At 42.1% G+C, this 20,407-nt stretch overlaps 1 protein-coding gene and 1 non-coding gene across 23 annotated transcripts in view; one reads left to right on the top strand and one right to left on the bottom strand.

Annotated features, from left to right (window-relative positions):
* The window catches only part of APBB2 (amyloid beta precursor protein binding family B member 2), a 405,899-nt gene that overhangs the window by 89,225 nt on the left and 296,267 nt on the right, over positions 1-20,407 (top strand). The gene's annotated exons all lie outside the window — the stretch shown is intronic.
* LOC129465113 (U6 spliceosomal RNA) lies at positions 12,735-12,841 on the bottom strand. Its single transcript, XR_008651884.1, has one exon. It is a non-coding gene; the product is annotated as a U6 spliceosomal RNA (small nuclear RNA).

Genomic DNA, 20,407 nt, shown 5'->3' with positions numbered 1-20,407 from the left:
ACATAGGGAGAAGACGGCTGTCTACAAGCCAAGGAGAGAGGCCTCAGAATAAACCAGTGCTGCTGACACCTTGATTTCACATTTCTAGCCTCCAGAAATGTGAGAAAATAACTTTCTATTGTTTAAACCACCCAGTCGTGGTACTTTGTTATGGCAGCCCTATCAAACTACTATAAGCAGGAAGCCCAGGCTATTTCAGCATCACAGTCTCCCTGGAAGTCAGGAAGAGGGAGACTCAGTAGTGCCCTGGGTATTCCAAGACAGATTTTTCTGTTTGAATGCTCACAGGGTCACTAGGTAACTGCTGTTGTCTGTTGTTCCTTAGTCATTCATTTCTGATCATTTTCTTCTGTTGTTTATTCATTTACTTATTTATTGACAGGGTCTTGCTCTGCCACCCAGACTGGAGTGCAGAGGTGTGAAACAGCTTACTGTAGCCTTGACTTCCTGGTCTCAGGCGATCCTCCTGCTTCAGCCTCCCAAGTAGCTGGGACCACAGGCATGCACCACCATGCCCATCTAATTTTTTTTTTTTTTTGGTAGAGACAGGATCTCACTATATTGCCCAGGCTGGTCTTGAACTCCTGGATTCAAGCATTCCCCTGGTCTCCACCTCCCACAGCGCTGGGATTACAGGTGTGAACCACTGTGCCTGGCCTTTCTGATCATTTTTGTTGGAAGCTGCATACCTTGTCAGCATTTTTATTTCCTTCCAAAACTCCAATTAAAGGTGTGAGATGAAGCTGAGGTGCTTATCTTACAACTTTCTGTGATTGGAGTCCTCGGGTTTCATTTATATGGATAGTCCCAAGCTCAGCTGACTAGATGAGATTCTTGCTGAGGCAGGACAGCTTTGTGGACGGCTGTCTTTGGTGTGAATTGGACCATGTGCATGGGATGCCAGGGTTTCAAGCCAAGGCTGCTTTCTCAAGAGACTGTCTCCGGCAGCTTGGAATTTAAGTGAAGCTTAATTTAATCCCTGGTTTTCACAGTAAATGTGTAGGGTGTATGTTACTTACAGTAGGAGTTGGAAAGCCATTGGCTTCCTCTGGCCTATTTATTTGAATTTGATTTACTTGGAAATTTTCCAAGTAGCAGAGCACTTAGAGGTCTTCCAAAGAGCTTAAAAAAATTTCATTTCACATTCCAATAGATCTGTTTTCAAAATGGGTAGGGCAAGTGGAGTCTGTGATTGATTAGGTCATAGTAAATTTTGTTTTTTTTCCATGTATCCTAGGTTTGAAGAAAATGAGAGGCATAAATTTTGAGAACTATCTTCTTGAATTCCTTCTTGATTGGGTTGCTGGGACACCCAACCTCAGGATATTTAAAATACCTGGAGACCTAAAGTGAAGTATTCTCATTCTCTATTGTGTATCTAGGGCCACATAGATGTGTTTGATGTTAATCACACCTCTTCATTATGTGTGGCCGACTCTTCTGAGTAATACCATGAAAAGTGCTTCTTCAAATTCCATATCTTCACATATTGCTATTATGTAAGAGGAATGAGACTATTATAATTGAGTGAAATTTAAAAACTTGTGCTTTAAGTTATGAAACAACATGCTTTTGGCTATGCCATCATGCAACCTGGCTTTTTCAGCAAATTTTATAGCTTGTGGGGACAGATGACCCTGAATTCCAGCAGCACCTGCAATCAAAATAGTTCTCATTCCAGGGCCCACACAACAGGGTGTGTTTGAAAGTACTTAAAAGGAAAGTGTAGGCAACGCATTGTACCCTTAGTCATAAAACATTATCCTGGAATTTGCCTTGCCCCAAAGCTTGGGAAGCCACCCTTTTCTCCCTATCCCAAAGTTTTCATTGTAATTCCCATTTCTGAAAAGGAAGAAAGAGTACGATGGAATTTCTTCACTAGGATGGCAGATTGAAGGTGCTTAGGTGAGGAAAGAGATGCTAACAGAGCTTGTGTGAGAAGATGACCAAAATCTGGGTGGAAAGATAGTTTTCAAGAGTGATTTAGTGATGTTTATTTACCTCAATAAACTATTTTTCCAGCCAATTATAACAAATGCATTTATTCCATGTTTAATTAGTTGTAGAATATCCAACAGATTCATGAGGTAGAATGTATTTTATCAAGACAAAAATAGCCAGCTTGAGAAATGATTTAAACCAGAGATCAGCAAACTACAGCTTGGAGGCCAAATCCAGCTTGCCACCTGTTTTTTTTATATGGCCCATGAGCCTAGAATGGTTTTTACATTTTTAAATGCTTGAAGAGGCCGGGCGCGGTGGCTCATGCCTGTAATCCTGGCACTTTGGGAGGGTGAGGCGGGCGGATCACGAGGTCAAGAGATCGACCATCCTGGCTAACACGGTGAAACCCCGTCTCTAATAAAAATACAAAAAATTAGCCGGGCATGGTGATGGGCGCCTGTAGTCCCAGCTACTCGGGAGGCTGAGGCAGGAGAATGGTGTGAACGTGGGAGGCGGAGCTTGCAGTGAGCCGAGATCGCGCCACTGCACTCCAGCCTGGGCGACAGAGTGAGACTCCGTCTCAAAAAATAAAATAAATAAGATAAGATAAGATAAAATAAAATAAAAGCCTGAAGAAAAGTCAAAGGTAGAAGAATTTTGTGACAGCTGAAAATTATAGAAATTTATATTTCATTGTTTATAATAAAGTTTTATTGGAACACAGCTGTGTTCATCCATGTATGAGGATATTCCACACTGTATATCAAAGCTCTGTGGGCAAGCTTCTTCCTGCTGAGGCAGCACAGCTTTCTGGATGGCCATGAAAAGCAACTTTAATGGTACAGCAGCAGAGTTGAGTATTGTCACAGAGACTCTAGTCCACACAGTGTTCAGTTATTTACTGTCTGGTCCTTTACATATGTCTCTGTCCTTCCCTGCTAGTTTAAGCAATCGTTTAAATTTACTTGTGGGCTTTTTTTTTTTTTTTTTTGTGAGACAGAGGCTTGCTGTCACCCAGGCTGGAGTGCAGTGGCGCCATCTCGGCTCACTGCAACCTCCACCTCCCAACTTCAAGCAATTCTACTGCCTCAGCCTCCAGAGTAGCTGGTACTGCAGGCGCACGCCACCATACCTAGCTAATTTTTGTATTTTTAATAGAGATGGGGTTTCACCATGTTGACCAGGCTGGTCACAAACTCCTGACCTCAAGTGATCCACCTGCCTTGGCCTCCCAAAGTGCTGGGATTACAGGCGTGAGCCACCACACTCAGCCTCTGAATTTACATTTGATCATATTTTTGATTGTTTACTGTGCGGTGTGCTGGTTTTGATATGCAGGGTGGAATATCCTCATGTTGGATGGCAGGTTATTCCATAAGCTCATCTTTTAATGGAAACAATCCCTTCAATGTAATCTGCAAAAGATAACCACTGAGCATCTCCTTAGTCACTGGAAATTGAGCCACAACCATTAAGAAAGTGGACCAGCTGTTCTTTCTTTTCCCTCTCTGACCGACCGAATCATTCATTTATTCAACAAATATTTAGTGAGTGCCGGCTGTCTGCTTGCCACTGTTCCAGGCAGTGATGATGAATGGTGAGCCTAACAAAGTCCCTCTTTGGGGACCCTACATTCTCATGGGAGGAGATGGATCGTAAGCACATAAATATAAACTGGGGGAAGAAGCACCAGGAAGAAAAGACAAAGGGTGAGAGAGAGAGAGAGAGCTGGGGCAAGAGAGGGCTGCTGGAGATGTGCTGGGCCAAGGCTTTTGGCCACAAGAATCAGATGAGTAGGAATTCGTGACATGAAGACTCAGGAGGTGGCATTCCAGGTGGAGGGAACTGCAGGGGCATAGGCCCCCAGGTGGAGCCAGTGCGGTGTGTTTGAAGAATGGGAATGCTGTCCCGGAGGCCAGGGCAGAGGTGAAGACAGAAAAATACTGGTGGGGCGAGGGACAGGATTCAGAGGGCATGGCACGGCAGGGCAGAATAAGGACTTAAAACATTTTTAATTCTGGGAGAGACGAAAAGGCTTTGAGCAAAGAACTGACTTGATCTGGTAATGTTTTTTAAAAAAATCACTGAAATTACAAGATATATCCTCTGCCTTGTGGTTTATTGCTGATAATGGCATTTTGTGGATTAAAAGAAAAACCTTTCAGTTCACCAGCCACAACAGTTAGCTTTAAGAGTGTCATAAAAGTAGGATCAAAACAATAGTAATTACAGGCCAGTATCTTCTTAGGGGAGTGTTCAAAGCTTCAGGTATCCATATCAGTCCAGGTCCCATAAGAAAACAGGTGGCATATGGTAGGTAATGGGAAGACAATGGACTCTAGTGTGGAGGGAAATGCCACTCCTACCTGGGTGCTTCAGGACAATTAATCTGCTAGTGTTGTTTAGAATGGATTGAAGAACAGAGAGGAAGAAGATAGGGAGACCAAATTGTTTCATTAAATTATATAAAAACTTAATTATTTTCAAAAAAAGTCAGCTTCTAATGTGGAGGAAAATTATTGTACAGACCTCAGTCAGAACAGTGAAGATACTTGTACTGTCCTCAAGTGTCATTGTACTTGTCGAGACTACAGTGAGCCAAGATGGGGCCACTGCACTCCAGCTTTGGCGACAGTGTGAGACCCTGTTTCAGACACACACACACACACAGACACACACAAACACACACAACCAAAACAGGAAGCCATATATTAAAAATGTTGCCATAAAAAATATTGGGGACAGGGTATATAGGAGCCACAAAGAAGTGGCTGCATCCTGGGGCTAGTAATTGCCAAGCTCCTCCCACTCCTAGGCCTGAGAGGTGAGGGAGGAAGCAGTTTCCAGGGGACCCTATATAGAGAGCCACCTGACCAGACCCAGGGAATCTGGCAGGAAAGGATTTGGCTGAACCAAAATGGGAGCCAGTGGGCAAGACAGCCTGTTGTTAAATGGGTCAGCTTCCCAGAACACACAACACGGTGGCAGAGTAGAGGGCAGGTGGAGGATTTCCATCCTAGGGGACACCTCAGGAGTCTTAGCTGCATCCCAACTCTGTCGCTTTCCCTCACTCCCACCCCCAGCCACACCACAGATGTGCACGCATCAGCGTGTACACACACACGCTCCCAAGTACCCTCTGGTATTCTTCCGTTGCTTTTCTGACCAGGAGAGAGGAACTGTTTATTAACTGTGAAATTTGAGGACATTTCTCATTATTTCTGTGGTGTTTGATGCTATAATATTTGCAAGACAAGGAAGATGTGGATAGCTCTACGCATTCCATTTTCCATTCCTGATAAAAACTCAAAGCACATATGTTACTGATGCTAGAGTTAAACAGTTTATTTTTTTAAAGTATCATTTCTAATTGGCTGCAGAAGGAAAAATACAGTAAGCAGGACATTAAAAATCTTGGGGAACTATATTCAGTTTTGGTTATTCTGGTTAAAAACAAAGCAAGCATTGAATTTTAGCCACTTCAAACAGTTTTCATTTTCCACCGTTGAGCATGTTAAAACTGTGAAGACACAGAAGTACCATTCAGTGAACTGCTTCTTTTCAGCAGCTTCTGTGATATCCCGGTACTTTGGAAGCCTTCCATTTTCTTTCAGGTACAAGAAGTTAACACCCTGAATTAGTCACTATCTGTGTATATAATGCCAGGAGCTTTATATTTTGTACTGAGGCAGAGATGAAGTTTTTAAATAATTTGATCTTTTAAAAATATTTGACTTTTCACTTGATTTAGGTTCTGAGAATCAAAGGTTCTAATAACAAAATGGTCAACTTGGCAAAGAGAAATATGCAAAAGTCAATTTTAGGCCTTATTTTGCAAGAGCGTGGTGCCTGTGAAAGCAGCCCAAGCTGTACGGATGGTAAAACTCATTTTTCTCCCCTACTTTTTCTGGAATCTGGCCAAAAATCAAGTATCGTGGCACATTTTCTCAACAATCTTGGCCCAAAATTGGAGGGCTGGCTGAGGGCCCCAGGGGGAAAGAAAACTCCCTTTTCCGTTTATGATTATCAGCCATGTTATAAAACTTAAACATTATTTTAAGGTCAAGGAAAATAAGTCACCTTGAATTTCCCATAAGTTTTGAAGCACTGGAACGAGGTCTGTTTTTATTTCTTGGCTTTTGCTCATGTGTCAGTTTTGTAGCACAGGATCAGTCATGTGGTTGTGGGGCCTTTGGGGTTGAGGAGCTTCCACTGCATGCGAAGCACTTTGTTAACACAGCGGGACCTGGGTGAGTGAGCCAGGTCCTAGGCCTGAGTCGGTTTATATAATTCTGCTCGGGAGATTGGAGGCATGAACAGATAGGTGGCCTGCAGAGAAAGAGAGAACCTCCACGGATGACAGGAGGACTGTGGAAAATTATTAAAAAATGAGAGGGATCCTGTCTTTCTGGCTGGAGAGAGTGAAAACACAGCTGGCATGGAGCCAGGCCTTGAAGGATCCTGAGGAACAGAGTCACTAGTGGATTTGAATGAGTTCTGTGTCTTGACTTCAATTCGTAAGCCTCCGTTTTCCTCATCTATATAATGGTGATGACATCTTTACCACTCGTATCATGGTATTTTTATGAGGCTAAATTACAGCATGGAACACAAACCATAAAATACCCGAATGCTGTTACTTATTATTGTCATGAATATTCAAATAGCATCTGTTAAATATTTATGTATTTGTGATGCTTGTTATCACATGTGTAGTTTTCCAGGAGTTTGATCTAAAAAACTCAGTTGCTGCCACTGACGGTGATTTCTTAGGCCAGCTCCACATAGGAAGGTTTTTATATGTGGTAGACTTTTTATATGTGCAAATCTCACAAATGCAGTGTGGAGTCTGTTGTTACAGTTGAGAGGAGTCTCTGGACAGGGTATGTGAAAGGCTGAACTCCCTTCTTTAGGCAAGAATCAGATATAGTATGGTGGAGTATGTTAATGTACAGACAGACGCTTGAAGTTCTGGGTTTAAGATTGTCTATAGAACTTGGGAATTGGGACTGCGATTTTTAAGCAAAAAAAAAATTGCCAACTTTTTTTTTTTTTTTTAAATGGAACTTCCCAGAGCCTTTCTCGGACTTACTTTACTTGTTAGAGGAGTAGGAGGTGTGGTAAATTCCTTCCTGGGTATGTTAATTAAAACGTAGTGAATTAAGCTGGAGAACTTGGAGCCTGAAACATGTTAGTGTATAAAAGGAGGAATATAAATGCATGAGATTAAGTTTAAAAAACACGTGCCGCACATTTAGCTAGAGATCCGAGTTCAAACTTATTCCCCCAGTCGGCCCCATTCACATGTTTCAGTGCCACCTTCTTTGTTAAAGACAACAGGACTACACTTCTTTGGAATTAGTTTAAGAGGTAGTTTATAAGCCAATCAAGAAAACTGACCTCATGTTCATGCTCTTAAAAAAAAAATCAATTATTTTTGAGACAGGCCTCACTCTGTCACCCAGGCTGGAGTGCAGTGACATGATCTCCGTTCGCCACAGCCTCCACCTCCAGGGCTCAAACCATCTTCCTGCCCCCTCCTGAGTAGCTGGGGTCACAGGTGTGCACTACAACGTCTGGCTAATTTTTGTATTTTTGTAAAGATGGGGTTTCACTGTATTGCCGAGGCTGGTCTCGAACTCCTGAGCTTAAGCATTTCTCCTACTTTAGCCTGGGAAAGTGCTAGGATTACAGGCGTGAGCCACCGCGCCCGGCCAGTCTTAATTTTTTTTAAAGCATTTTTAGATTTACAGAAAAACTGAGCAGATAGTACAGAGTATCTCAATACTCCCTCACCTCCCTTTCTCTTTTTTTGTATCTTAATATGGTATGCTTGTTATAATTAAGCTATATTGATACATTTTTATTAACTAAAGGCTATCAGATTTATTCAGCACATATAAAAAGTACCACATGTAAAAACCTTCCTATATGAAGCTGGCCTAATAAATCACCATCAGTGGTAGTAACTCTTTTTTGAGATCAAACTCCTGGAAAACTACAGATGTGATAACAAGCGTCACAGACACATAAATATTTAATAGATGCCATTTGATAATATTAATGACAATAATTAACAGCATTTGGTTATTTTACGGTTTCTGTTGCATGCTGTAATTTAGCCTCATAAAAAGGTGTCATCACCATTTTATAGATGATGAGAACGGAGGCTTAGAAATTGAAGTCAAGACACAGAACTCATTCAAATCCATGACTGGTGACTCTGCTCCTCAAGACCCTTCAAGGCCTGGCTCCATATCAGCTCATTCAAATTCACGACTAGTGGCTAATTAGATCAGATTTCCTTAGGGTTTTTTTTTTTTTTTTTTTTTGATAGGATCTTGCTCCATCACCCAGGCTGGAGTGCAGTGGTACAATCATGGCTCACTGTAGCCTTGATCTCCCAGGCCCAATTGAGCTTCCTTCCTCAGCCTCCTGAATAGCTGGGACCACAGGTGTGCCCACTGCTCCTGGCTAATTTTTTTTTTTTTGTAGATACAGTTTCTCCGTGTTGCCCAGGCTGGTCTTGAACTCCAGGGCTCATGTGAGTCTCTCCCCACTTAGCTTCTCAAAGTGCTGGGATTACAGGTATGAGCCACTGCCCTCAGCTAGATTTCCTTAGTTTTGACCTGAGTCAAATACTGTCCTTTTTCATTTGCCACTTTATCCCATCATGTAGAACAGTTGCCTGACACGTAGTGACTTTGCACAGATGTTGTTGAAATAAGATGCTCTGCCTGCCCTTGAGTTGGTATAATAGAGTAGGGAAGGATCAAGCCATGGTGCAAATGACACCACACTAGCGCTTAGGAATTTGGAAGCAGATGGGGCTGAGTGGGAATGAACCCTGGCCCTACCATCCACCAATCCTATGACTTGAGCAAGTCACCCAGCCTCTCAACCTGTTTTCTCACCTGTGAAAAGAAGATGATAATAATTCCTAGGCCAAGCATGGTGCCTCACGCCTGTAATCTGAGCACTTTGGGAGGCCAAGGCGGGTGGATCACAAGGTTGGGAGTTGAAGACCAGCCTGGCCAAGATGGTGAAACCCCATCTCTATTAAAAATAAAAAATTAGCTGGGTGTGGTGGTGGGCACCTGTAATCCCAGCTATTCGAGAGGCTGAGGCAGGAGAATTGCTTGAACCTGGGAGGTGGAGGTTGCAGTGAGCTGAGATTGTGCCACTGCCCTCCAGCCTGGGTGACAGAGTGAGACTCCATCTCAATAATAATAATGATAATAATAATAATAATAATAATAATAATTCCTACCTAATTGAGGTAGGGATTAAATGAAAGAACACATATGAGAGTTTCCAGACTCTGGCCTCATCCATGAGAAACTCTTTTTTTTTTTTTTTTTGTTTTGAGACTGAGTCTCACTCTGTCGCCCAGGCTGGAGTGCAGTGGTGCAATCTCGGCTCACTGCAAGCTCCGCCTCCCAGGTTCACGCCATTCTCCTGCCTCAGCCTCTCCAAGTAGCTGGGACTACAGGTGCCCGCCACCACGCCTGGCTAATTTTTTTTGTGTATTTTTAGTAGAGACGGGGTTTCACTGTGGTCTCGATCTCCTGACCTCGTGATCCGCCTGCCTCGGCCTCCCAAAGTGCTGGGATTACAAGCGTGAGCCACCGCACCCGGCCCGAGAAACTCTTAGTAAATGTCTTCTTAAAGACCATGCAGGACAGAATATGATACCTGTGATGTGAGCTGCAGAGTGTCACTGAGAGTCAGAAAAGACGGGATCACCTAAAGTTGGGATGGGGGGTTAGGAAAGCTTTCCTAGAGAAGGCAGCATTTGTGATGGGCCCAAAAGAATGGGTCTGTTCTTACCTGAGGGACAGTGATGGGAGAATAAAACACCAGGTTGAGAGACTATATCTCACAAAGCTACAGAGGTGGGAACATGTGAGAATGTCTTTTGGATGAAAGAAAATCACCCAATGTAAGTGGACTATAATTTAATTTGGCAAGACAACAGGATGAGAGAGAGAAAGGTGTAAGGCCATAAATGCTTTTGACAGATATATATATTTCAACTTTTCTAAAAGTTTTCAAGTATAGAAAAAAGAACAGTACAATGAACACCCATATAACCCCCCCTCATCTATATAATTATTAACATTTTTTATTTGCTTTCTGTATAGAAATCAATGTATATTATTTTTTGCCATATCATTAAAAATTAATTATAGCTAGCATGACTTTATTTTTTTGAGACAGAGTTTTGCTCTTGTCGCCCTGGTTGGAAAGCAGTGACGCGATCTTGGGTCACTGCAACCTCTGCCTCCCAGGTTCAAATGATTCTCCTGCCTCAGCCTCCCGAGTAGCTGGGATTACAGGCACCCGCTACCATGCCCAGCTCATTTTTGTATTTTTTAAAATTATACTTTAAGTTCTGGGATACATGTGTGGAACGTGCAGGTTTGCCACATAGGTATACACTTGCCATGCTGGCTTGCTGCACCCATCAACCTGCCATCTACATTAGGTATTTCTCCTAATGCTATCCCTCCCCTGGCCCCCCACCCACCGACAGGCCCCGGTGTGTGATTTTCCCCTCCCTGTGTCCATGTGTTCCCATTGTTCAACTCCCACCCATGAGTGAGAACATGCAGTGTTTGGTTTTCTGTTCCTGTGTTAGTTGCTAAGAATGATGGTTTCCAGCTTCATCCATGTTCCTGCAAAGGACATGACCTCATCCTTTTTTATATCTGCATAGTATTTCATGGTGTATATGTGCCACATTTGCTTTATCCAGTCCGTCATTGATGGGCATTTGGGTTGTTTCCAAGTCTCTGCCATTGTAAACAGTGCTGCAATAAACATACGTGTGTATGTGTCTTTATAGTACAATGATTTATAATCTTTTTGGTATATACCCAGTAATGGGATTGCTGGGTCAAAGGGTATTTCTGGTTCTAGATCCTCGAGGAATCGCCACACTGTCTTCCACAATGGTTGAACTAATTTACACTCTCACCAACAGTGTAATAGTGTTCCTATTTCTCCATATCCTCTCTAGCATCTGTTGTTTCCTGACTTTTTAATGATCGCCATTCTAACTGGCATGAGGTGGTATCTCATTGTGGTTTTGATTTGCATTTATCTAGTGACCAGTGATGATGAGCATTTTTTCATATGTTTGTTGGCTGCATAAATGTTTTCTTTTGAGAAGTGTCTGTTCATATCCTTCGCCCACTTTTTGATGGGTCTTTTCTCGGAAATTTTTTTAAGCTCCTTTTAGATTTTGAATATTAGCCCTTTGTCAGATGGATAGATTGCAAAAATTTTCTCCCATTCTGTAGGTTACCTGTTCACTCTGATGATAATTTCCCTTGCTGTGCAGAAGCTCTTTAGTTTTAATTAGATCCCATTTGTCAATTTTGGTTTTTGTTGCCATTGCTTTTGGTGTTTTAGTCATGAAGTCTTTGTCTATGCCTATGTCCTGAATGGTATTGTCTAGGTTTTCTTCTAGGGTTTTTATGATTTTAGGTCTACGTTTAAGTCTTTAATCTATCATGAGTTAATTTTTGTATAAGTTGTAAGGAAGGGGTCCAGTTTCAGTTTTCTGCATATGGCTAGCCAGTTTTTCCAGCACCATTTATTAAATAGGGAATCCTTTCCCCATTGCTTGTTTTTGTCAGGTTTGTCAAAGATCAGATGGTTGTAGATGTGTGGCATTATTTCTGATGCCTTTGTTCTGTTCCATTGGTCTGTATATATGTTTTGGTACCAGTACCATGCTCTTTTGGTTACTGTAGCCTTGTAGTATAGTTTGAAGTCAGGTAGCATGATGCCTCCAGCTTTGTTCTTTTTGCTTAGGATTGTCTTGGGTATACGGGCTCTTTTTTGGTTCCATGTGAAATTTAAAGTAGTATTTTCTAATTCTGTGAAGAAAGTCAATGGTAGCTTGATGGGGATAGCATTGAATCTATAAATTACTTTGGGCAGTATGGCCATTTTAACAATATTGATTCTTCCTATCCGTGAGAATGGAATGTTTTTCCATTTGTTTGTGTCCTCTCTTATTTCCTTGAGCAGTGGTTTGTAGTTCTCCTTGAGGGGGTCCTTCACATCCCTTGTAAGTTGGATTCCTAGGTATTTTATTCTCTTTGTAGCAATTGTGAATGGGAGTTCACTTATGATTTGGCTCTCTGTTCGTCTATTATTGGTGTATAGGAATGCTTGTGATTTTTGCACATTGATTTTGTATCCTGAGACTTTGCCGAAGTTGCTTATCAGCTTAAGGAGATTTTGGGCTGAGACGATGGGGTTTTCTAAATACACAATCATGTCATCTACAAACAGAGACAATTTGACTTCTCTTTTTATTTGAATACTCTTTATTTCTTCCTCTTGCCTGATTGCCCTGGCCAGAACTTTCAATACTATGTTGAATACGAGTGAGAGAGGGCATCCTTGTCTTGTGCCAGTTTTCAAAGGGAATGCTTCCAGCTTTTACCCATTCAGTATGATATTGGCTGTGGGTTTGTCTTAAATAACTCTTATTATTTTGAAATACGTTCCATCGATACCTAGTTTATTGAGTTTTTAGCATGAAGGGCTGTTGAATTTTATTGAAGGCCTTTTCTGCATCTATTAAGATAATCGTGGTTTTTGTCATTGGTTCTGTTTATGTGATGGATTACGTTTATTGATTTGTGTATGTTGAACCAGCCTTGCTTCTCAGGGATGAAGCCAACTTGATCGTGGTGGATAAGCTTTTTGATGTGCTGCCAGATTGGGTTTGCCAGTATTTTATTGAGGATTTTTGCATTGATGTTCATGAGAAAAATATGGAACACTTCACGAATTTGTGTGTCATCCTTGCGCAGGGCCCATACTAATCTTCTCTGTGTCGTTGCAGTTGTAGTATATGTGTTGTTGAAGTGAGCACTGATTTTTGTATTTTTAGTAGAGACAGGATTCACCATGTTGGCCAGGCTGGTCTCAAACTCCTGACCTCAGGAGATGTACCCACCTCTGCCTCCCAAAGTACTGGGATTACAGGCATGAGCCACTGCACCTGGCCTGTCATGACATTTTAACCCTCAATACTTTAGCATCCATCTCCAAAAAATAAGGAAGCTTCTTTATAAAAGTACACCACCATTATCATACCAACCAAAATTAACAATAGTCCCCAAATATTACTTAATATCAGTCCATAGTCAAATTTTCTAAATTCATTTCCGAGACCTTTAGTGTTTAAACAAAATTTTAAACCAGAATCCAGGCAAAAGGCTGTGTATTGTATTAAATACACAATCATGTCATCTACAAACAGAGACAATTTGACTTCTCTTTTTATTTGAATACTCTTTATTTCTTTCTCTTGCCTGATTGCCCTGGCCAGAATTTTCAATACTATGTTGAATAGATGAGTGACAATTTAGTCAAATTGTCTCTGCTTACAGATGACATGATTGTGTATTGCATTGTTATGCCTCTTACATCTCTTTAAATCTAAAATTCCAGCTATAATATTGATATTTTTAGGCTTTGGAACTTTGAAAAGATTATGGAGCTTTCCCCCAACGCAGATATCCCTATCTAACACCAAAATAATTCAAAAAAGAAACAATACTGAATTTCAAAGTAAATGTAAGGAAGTCCATATAAATTCAGATATTTTTCCTCTCATCAGGTTGGTGACTTTGATACTAGTTTTGCAATTTCAGGTAATCACATTTTTAAACTCAGCATATGCTTGCTTTCCTTGAGTTAAATAACCCAGCCCTGGACTCACAGAATTCAGTAGACATACAGTGGCTCGTTGTTTTCTGTTGAGCTGAATGTCTGGTGTGTCTAACCGTCACAGATATGAAACCACATTTTTTTTTTTTTTTTGAGACAGAGTCTTGCTCTGTCGCCCAGGTTGGAGTGCCGTTGCACAATCTCTGCTCACTGCAACCTCCGCCTCCCAGATTCAAGCAATTCTCCTGCCTCAGCCTCCTGAGTAGCTGGGATTATAGGTGTGTGCCACCACACCCAGCTAATTTTTGTATTTTTAGTAGAGATGGGGTTTCACCATGTTGGTCAGGCTGGTCTCGAACTCCTGACCTCATGATCCACCCGTCTTGGCCTCCCAAAGTGCTGGGATTACAGGCATGAGCCACCACGCCCGGCCTGAAACCACATTCTTAATAATGCTGTGTAGACCCACAGAAGTGATTTTTGGCTTCATTGTATTTAGAGGTTTTTTGAACCCTAGGTTCCAACCTTAGTGGAATTTCATACAGAATTTTACAATTTTTCTTTAAGGAAAAACATCAGGTAGGACTGTGGGCAGAACCATAGTATGAAAACCCATATCCTCTGATGAGAAACTCTTACCTGGAAGCGGGAAGGGAGTAGAACGCAGAGTGTGCAGGGCACTGCCAGGCCTGCTATAACCAGGAGTGCCCTGCATAGGCCATGGGATGGTTGGGTGCCCTCTTTTTGGCCCTGCGTGTATCCCAGACACTTGTGGCCAAGCAAGTCCCTGGAATTGTTGCAGGCATTGCAGTGGGAGTGAAATGCCCACTAGCTGGGGCTGCATCTTCTACACCTGAGGGAATATAACTTGGTATTCATTGGAACTCCACTGAAGAGAGGTCAGGTGCTTTGGGAGTGTTTTCTTGCAAATATGTGCCCTCCAATTGCCTTTTCCTAATGATCTCTCCTCGTTCTGCTTTGGAGGTGGCACTCCTCCAAGGATCATTTCTTTTCCACCTCTCCTGCAGGTGCACAGTGAGTGATGCTTTAATTTATTTCATTTCACCTTGCTGCGGAACTCGGCCCATCCCACCTCTGCTGTGAGAAAAGCATTTCCATCTCTGTTTCAACTTTCCTGTGGTTCTGTTGACCCACTTGGAAGAGCTCCAGTGTAGTGCCTGCTTGTGTTTTTCTATCTGCCCTTAATTTAGTTTGCTTTTTATTGTATTCCAACTGAATGGATTCTTTCTTTCTTTTAAGGGAAAGGACCTGAGAAAAACAATACTTGTAATGGCGACTGCTTGTTAAGGGTAATTGCTGTTTCATGTTAATTTGCATGTTAAAATAGAATATAGGGAATTGCTAAATTCACCAACCTGTTCTATCCCAAGGCTAGTCCTTTTAAGTGTATTTGTTGCTTAAATAAAGATGGAGCTATGCAGAATGGAAATGTCCAAATATGCAGTTTTTTTGTGCATGTATATATAGAGAGAGCATTTAAAATTTTTATTTCCATCAGCAAGAGTCATTATACAATACATGGAAATTATAGAAAAGCAGAAAGAAGAAACCCAGAGACAACTGGCATTAACATTCTGTGAAATTATGTCTAGTCATTTCAGTCTACATGTTATATACTCTTTAAATGGGCATACTTTCACTATAACTGTCTAGAACTTTTTGCTACTCCAAAGAATGTTCTGTGGATCAGCAGCATTGCTATCTCTTGGGAACTTGTTAGAAATGCAGAATCTTAGGCTCCACCACAGACATACTGAATCATAATTTGTATTGATTGCTATTACATATACATTAAAATTTGGAAGCACTGTTCTGCAAATGGGGTCCCCAACCCCCAAGTTTTGGAGTGGTACCATTCCGTGGTCTGTTAGGAACAGGGCTGCACAGCAGGAGGTGAGTGGCAGGTGAGTGAGGAAAGCTTCATCTATATTTACAGCTGCTCCTTATCTCTTGCATTACTGTCTGAGCTCCGCCTCCTGTCAGATCAGCAGCAGCATTAGATTCTCATAGGAGCACAAGCCCTTTTGTGACCTGTGCATGCGAAGGATCTAGGTTGCCCACTCCTTATGAGAATCTAATGCCTGATGATCTGTTACTATCTCCCATCACCCCCAGATGGGACTGTCTAGTTGCAGGAAAACAAACTCAGGGTTCCCACTGATTCTACATTACAGTGAGCTGTATAGTTATTTCATTATATATTGCAATGTAATAATAGAAATAAAGTGTACCATAAACGTCATGCATTTGAATCATCCCAAACCCCTCCAACCTCCCCTCACCCTGTTGGGGAAAAATTGTCTTTCATGAAACCAGTTCCTGGTGCCAAAAAGGCTGGGGACCGCTGCTCTAGAACATACTATACCCAGGGCAGCATGTAGAGAGAACACAAAGTGGAGGGGATGCAAAGGGGCTCAGACCTGTATTCTCTTCTCCATTTTCTGGCAGTCTTGCGTAAAATAATTTTCGTCAGTACATGATAAGGATAAAAATGAGGTCAATTTTTTTTTTTTTTTTTTTGAGACAGAGTCTTACTCTGATGCCCAGGCTGGAGTGCAGTGGTGTGATCTCGGCTCACTGCAACCTCCGCCTCCGGGGCTCAAGCGATTCTCCTGCCTCAGCCTCCTGAGTAGCTGGGATTACAGGCGCCCGCCACCACACCCAGCTGATTTTTATATTTTTAGTAGAGATGGGGTTTCACTGTGTTGGCCAGGCTGGTCTCGAACTCCTGACCTTGTGATCTACCTGCCTCGGCCTCCCAAAGTGCTGGGATTATAAGCGTGAGCCACCGTGCCCGGCTAAGGTCAAATTTTTTAACAGGGTACGACAACCTTATTGAGAAACCTGACTGTGCCACGCGTAATCATTTCACTTAGTAAACACTAAGTGCCTCCTGCGTGCCAGGCACGTGTGGCAGCCACAGGCCTTGCATTCCGGCTTGCATGTGCTGCAGTGGAAACATACAGAGGCCAAGGAGGAGGGAGTGGTTGCTTCTGCAGGGATGGGGGCTGGAAATTAGAAAGAAAGGTGGTCTCTGGGTAGAGTCTTGATGGATAAATCAGTTATCATAAGTTATGAGTATTATCAGGTTCTGGAGAGAGCACAAAGATGATAAAATTTGTCTCATCCTTCAAAGACCTTATGCTTGGTTAAAGGACAGGAGACAGTGTTTAAAACTAGATAATACAGAGCACCTTGGTATTAGGGTAGAACCTGAAGACAAGGGTCTGAACATTAATTTTTTAGCTCCGTGACCTTTGACAAATTATTCCACATGTTGGAACATCCGATTCTTCTGTAAAATAGGGATAAAATGATATAAACACCTTTGTAAAATCACAGTGCTTTCTTGGCCAGGCGCAGTGGCTCACGCCTGTAATCCCAGCATTTTGGGAGGCCGAGGGGGGCAGATCATGAGGTCAGGAGATAGAGACCATCCTGGCTAACATGGTGAAACCCCATCTCTACCAAAAATATAAAAAATTAGCCCAGTGTAGTGGTGGGTGCCTGTAGTCCCAGCTACTCGGGAGGCTGAGGCAGGAGAATGGCGTGAACCCAGGAGGCGGAGGTTGCAGTGAGCCGAGATCGCACCACTGCACTCCAGTCTGGGCGACAGAGCGAGACTCCATCTCAAAAACAAACAAACAAACAAAAAACAAAACAAAAACCAAAAATTAGCTGAGCGTGGTGGCATGCCCCTTAAGTCCCAGCTACTTGGGAGGCTGAGGCAGGAGAATTGCTTGAACCCGGGAGGTGGAAGTTGCAGTGAGCCAAGATGGCGACACTGCACTCCAGCCTGGCGACAGAGCAAGACTCCATCTAAAAAAAAAAAAAAAAAAAAATTATAGTGATTTTTTTTTTTTAATGTAGAGAGATAGGGTCTTGCCCTGTCGCCTAGGCTGGAGTGCAGTGGCACAATTGTAGCCCATTGCAGCCTAGAACTCCTGGCCTCAAAGGATTCCCCCACCTCAGCCTCCTAGAGTGTTGGGATCACAGCCAAGAACCATGGTGCGGGACCTGTAGTGCTTTTTAAAGTGAAATAACATAGCAAAGCACTGGCTTGCAGTGGGTGTGGAATCAATGCTGTGTGGCAAAGATATTTAAAAAGTGCCAACTGAGCACCATAGATGGAAAATTGAGGAATAACAGAGAAAAGAGAGGGTGTTTTGACTTGGAGTGTGTGAGGCCATGTGGCCTGTGTGGCCTTGAGGATGCTGATGAGGCAGAGAAGGTATGAAGAATGGGCCAGTGGGAAGAGAAGCAAAAGATGAAGCTGCAGTTTTGAGACTGGATAGACCAAGAAAAGAGATAGGAGAAACAAGGGGTTGGGTTTGTTGGGGTGATGTCTGTCTTAGACATGTCAGGTTTCAGGGACTGCTGAAGGCTGTAGGCCTGGGATGCGTGTGTCAGACATTGCCCTTGATGCAGGCTCAGCCAGGGGTGGGTGAGGAATGAGGTCTTTGGCCCTCCCTGGGCAGGGTGTTTGGTCGGTGTAAATCTGGAAAAGGGAATCTTTCTGGCTTGTTGGAAATGTCCGCACCTGCACAGCGTTTCTCACCAGGATGGGAAACACAGGCAGAATGTTTTAAACCTTGAAGACCTACCTCCTCTTCAGACTGGGTAGAGGAGAACTGAACTTTTCTGTGTAATTTTTACCCACTGTCATCCTCTTCCACGAGTCTCTTTTTTTTTTTCTTCTCAACGTTCTTCCTCCCAGCTGAGAACCATTAATTGCTTCAGAAAAGAAATAGAATTGGATTTTTTCTTTTTTTTTTTTTTTTAAGAAATGGACTAAATGCTCTAACAGTGAAGAACCATATTCCTATGTGCGTCAGTTTCTTTTCAACCATTAGCTCCTTTATGATCTCTTTATACAGGGTAGGTATAGCCCATAAGTAACTATGGTTACTAGTTTTTATAGGTTGTGACTAGTCTGCTGTATAAGGTGTTAACATTTTGCCCAATCTGCCTTATCTCCATCTCTTCTGTTTTTTTGTGTCTGTGTCTCTTTACATGCACACACTTAAAACTTGTTTGCTGAACCATCTGAGTTAGTTGTAGAGACTATGACCCTTTAGCCCTAAATACTTCAACATGTATTTCTCAAGCACAAGGATATTTTCCCACGTAGCCTATAATAAGATGATCACCAATCAATGTTATCTGATATATAAATAATGGTTGAATACATGTTCAGATTTCACCTGTTATCCTAATACTGTCTTTTATACCCCCCTCCCAATCCAGGATGAGTCAACAGTCATTCATTGAATTTTGTCTCTTTAGTTTCCTTTAATCTAAACAGTCACCCTGTTTTTGTGGTTCATGGCATTGGTGTCTTGAAAGATACCTTTGTTTTGTAGAATGTGTCACAATCTGGTTTTGTCTGATTGTTACCTTATGATTAGATACAGATTAAGCACGTTTGGCAAAAATGCTACATAGTGACTGTGGCGATACCTACTATTCCGTTGTCCTGGAATTGATTATGCCGAGCACCACTTGGATGAGCTGGTCTGCCGGAACTCTCCATTTGTAAAGATGCCTTTTCTCTTAGGTAATCTGTGGGGTGCTATTCTGAGACCGTGTGTGAGTGTTGTGTCCTACAACAACCCTTTCTAGAATGGTTTTAGCATCTATTAATGATTGTTGACTGAATCAGTGATTGCATTGGTAGTTGCAAAGTGGGATTTTCTTCTTCTCTTCCTTTGATATTTATTAGCTGGCATCCTCTATAAAGAAGAGTTTCCCCCATTATTTTTTCAATGAATATTTGTGGGTTTATGGCTTCTTTTTTAATCCAATGTATTATAGTTCATCAACATCATTTTTTTTTGAGAAAAGGTCTCACTGTGTTGCCCAGACTGGAGTGCAGTGGTGCGATCTCAGCTCACTGTAACCTCTGCCTCCCAGGTTCAAGAGATTTTCCCACCTCGGTCTCTCAAGTAACTGGGACTACAGGCACGTGCCACCATGCCTGGCTAATTTTCGTATTTTTTTGTAGAGATGGGGTTTCACTATGTTGGCCAGGCTGATCTCAAACACCTGACTTCAAGTGATCCTCCTGCCTTGGCCTCCCAAAGTGCTAAGATGATATGCATGTGCTACTGTGCCTGGCCAACATCTTCTTTTTTGTTCAAACTGCCCCGCTTTTGGCTATCAGGAGCCCCTTTAAAGCATCTCCTCCTATGTCCTTTTGTCATGTCTGCATTAGCATTTGAGCACTCCCTTGCTTTTTGGCACAGTAAGATTTTCTGGACTTATCTTGTACTTTCTCTACCCAGACCCAACTATTTCTCCAGTGAGCAAAAGTATTTAGAAACCAAGATCTAGGTACTTGGGATTTTCTTTAAAAATGTACCTAATCTAGAAAAAGTTAAAAGTCATTAATCATTTAAGTTCACCCACCCATTTCCCAAGATTATTCCCATAGTGGCATTAAGAGTTTTAGATGTTCACCAATGAAGGGAGAAGGCCATCCAAAGTGAAGGTCTTTGGGCTAGAGGTTAAAGAGGAATGCACAAAGGGAAATGAGATAGTGCCAAAGGTTAACTTAGATAACATTGGAATTCTGCCCCAGAAGTGACTTAGAGAGCCTGAGAAAATACTTTATGTGTGTTTTCCAGGTAGATTCTGAAAATTGGTTACTCTTTTTTATATCCATTAATGGTAAGATAATTTATTCCCTTGGGCTATGCATATGCTAATTCTTAAAGCAATTTAAGATGTATAGTTTCCATGCCAA

This window comes from Symphalangus syndactylus, chromosome 16, assembly GCF_028878055.3.
Source record: "Symphalangus syndactylus isolate Jambi chromosome 16, NHGRI_mSymSyn1-v2.1_pri, whole genome shotgun sequence".
Classification (NCBI taxonomy): Eukaryota; Metazoa; Chordata; class Mammalia; order Primates; family Hylobatidae; genus Symphalangus; species Symphalangus syndactylus.
Note: the sequence above shows the minus strand (reverse complement) of the source record. Positions and strands in the feature narration are given on the sequence as shown.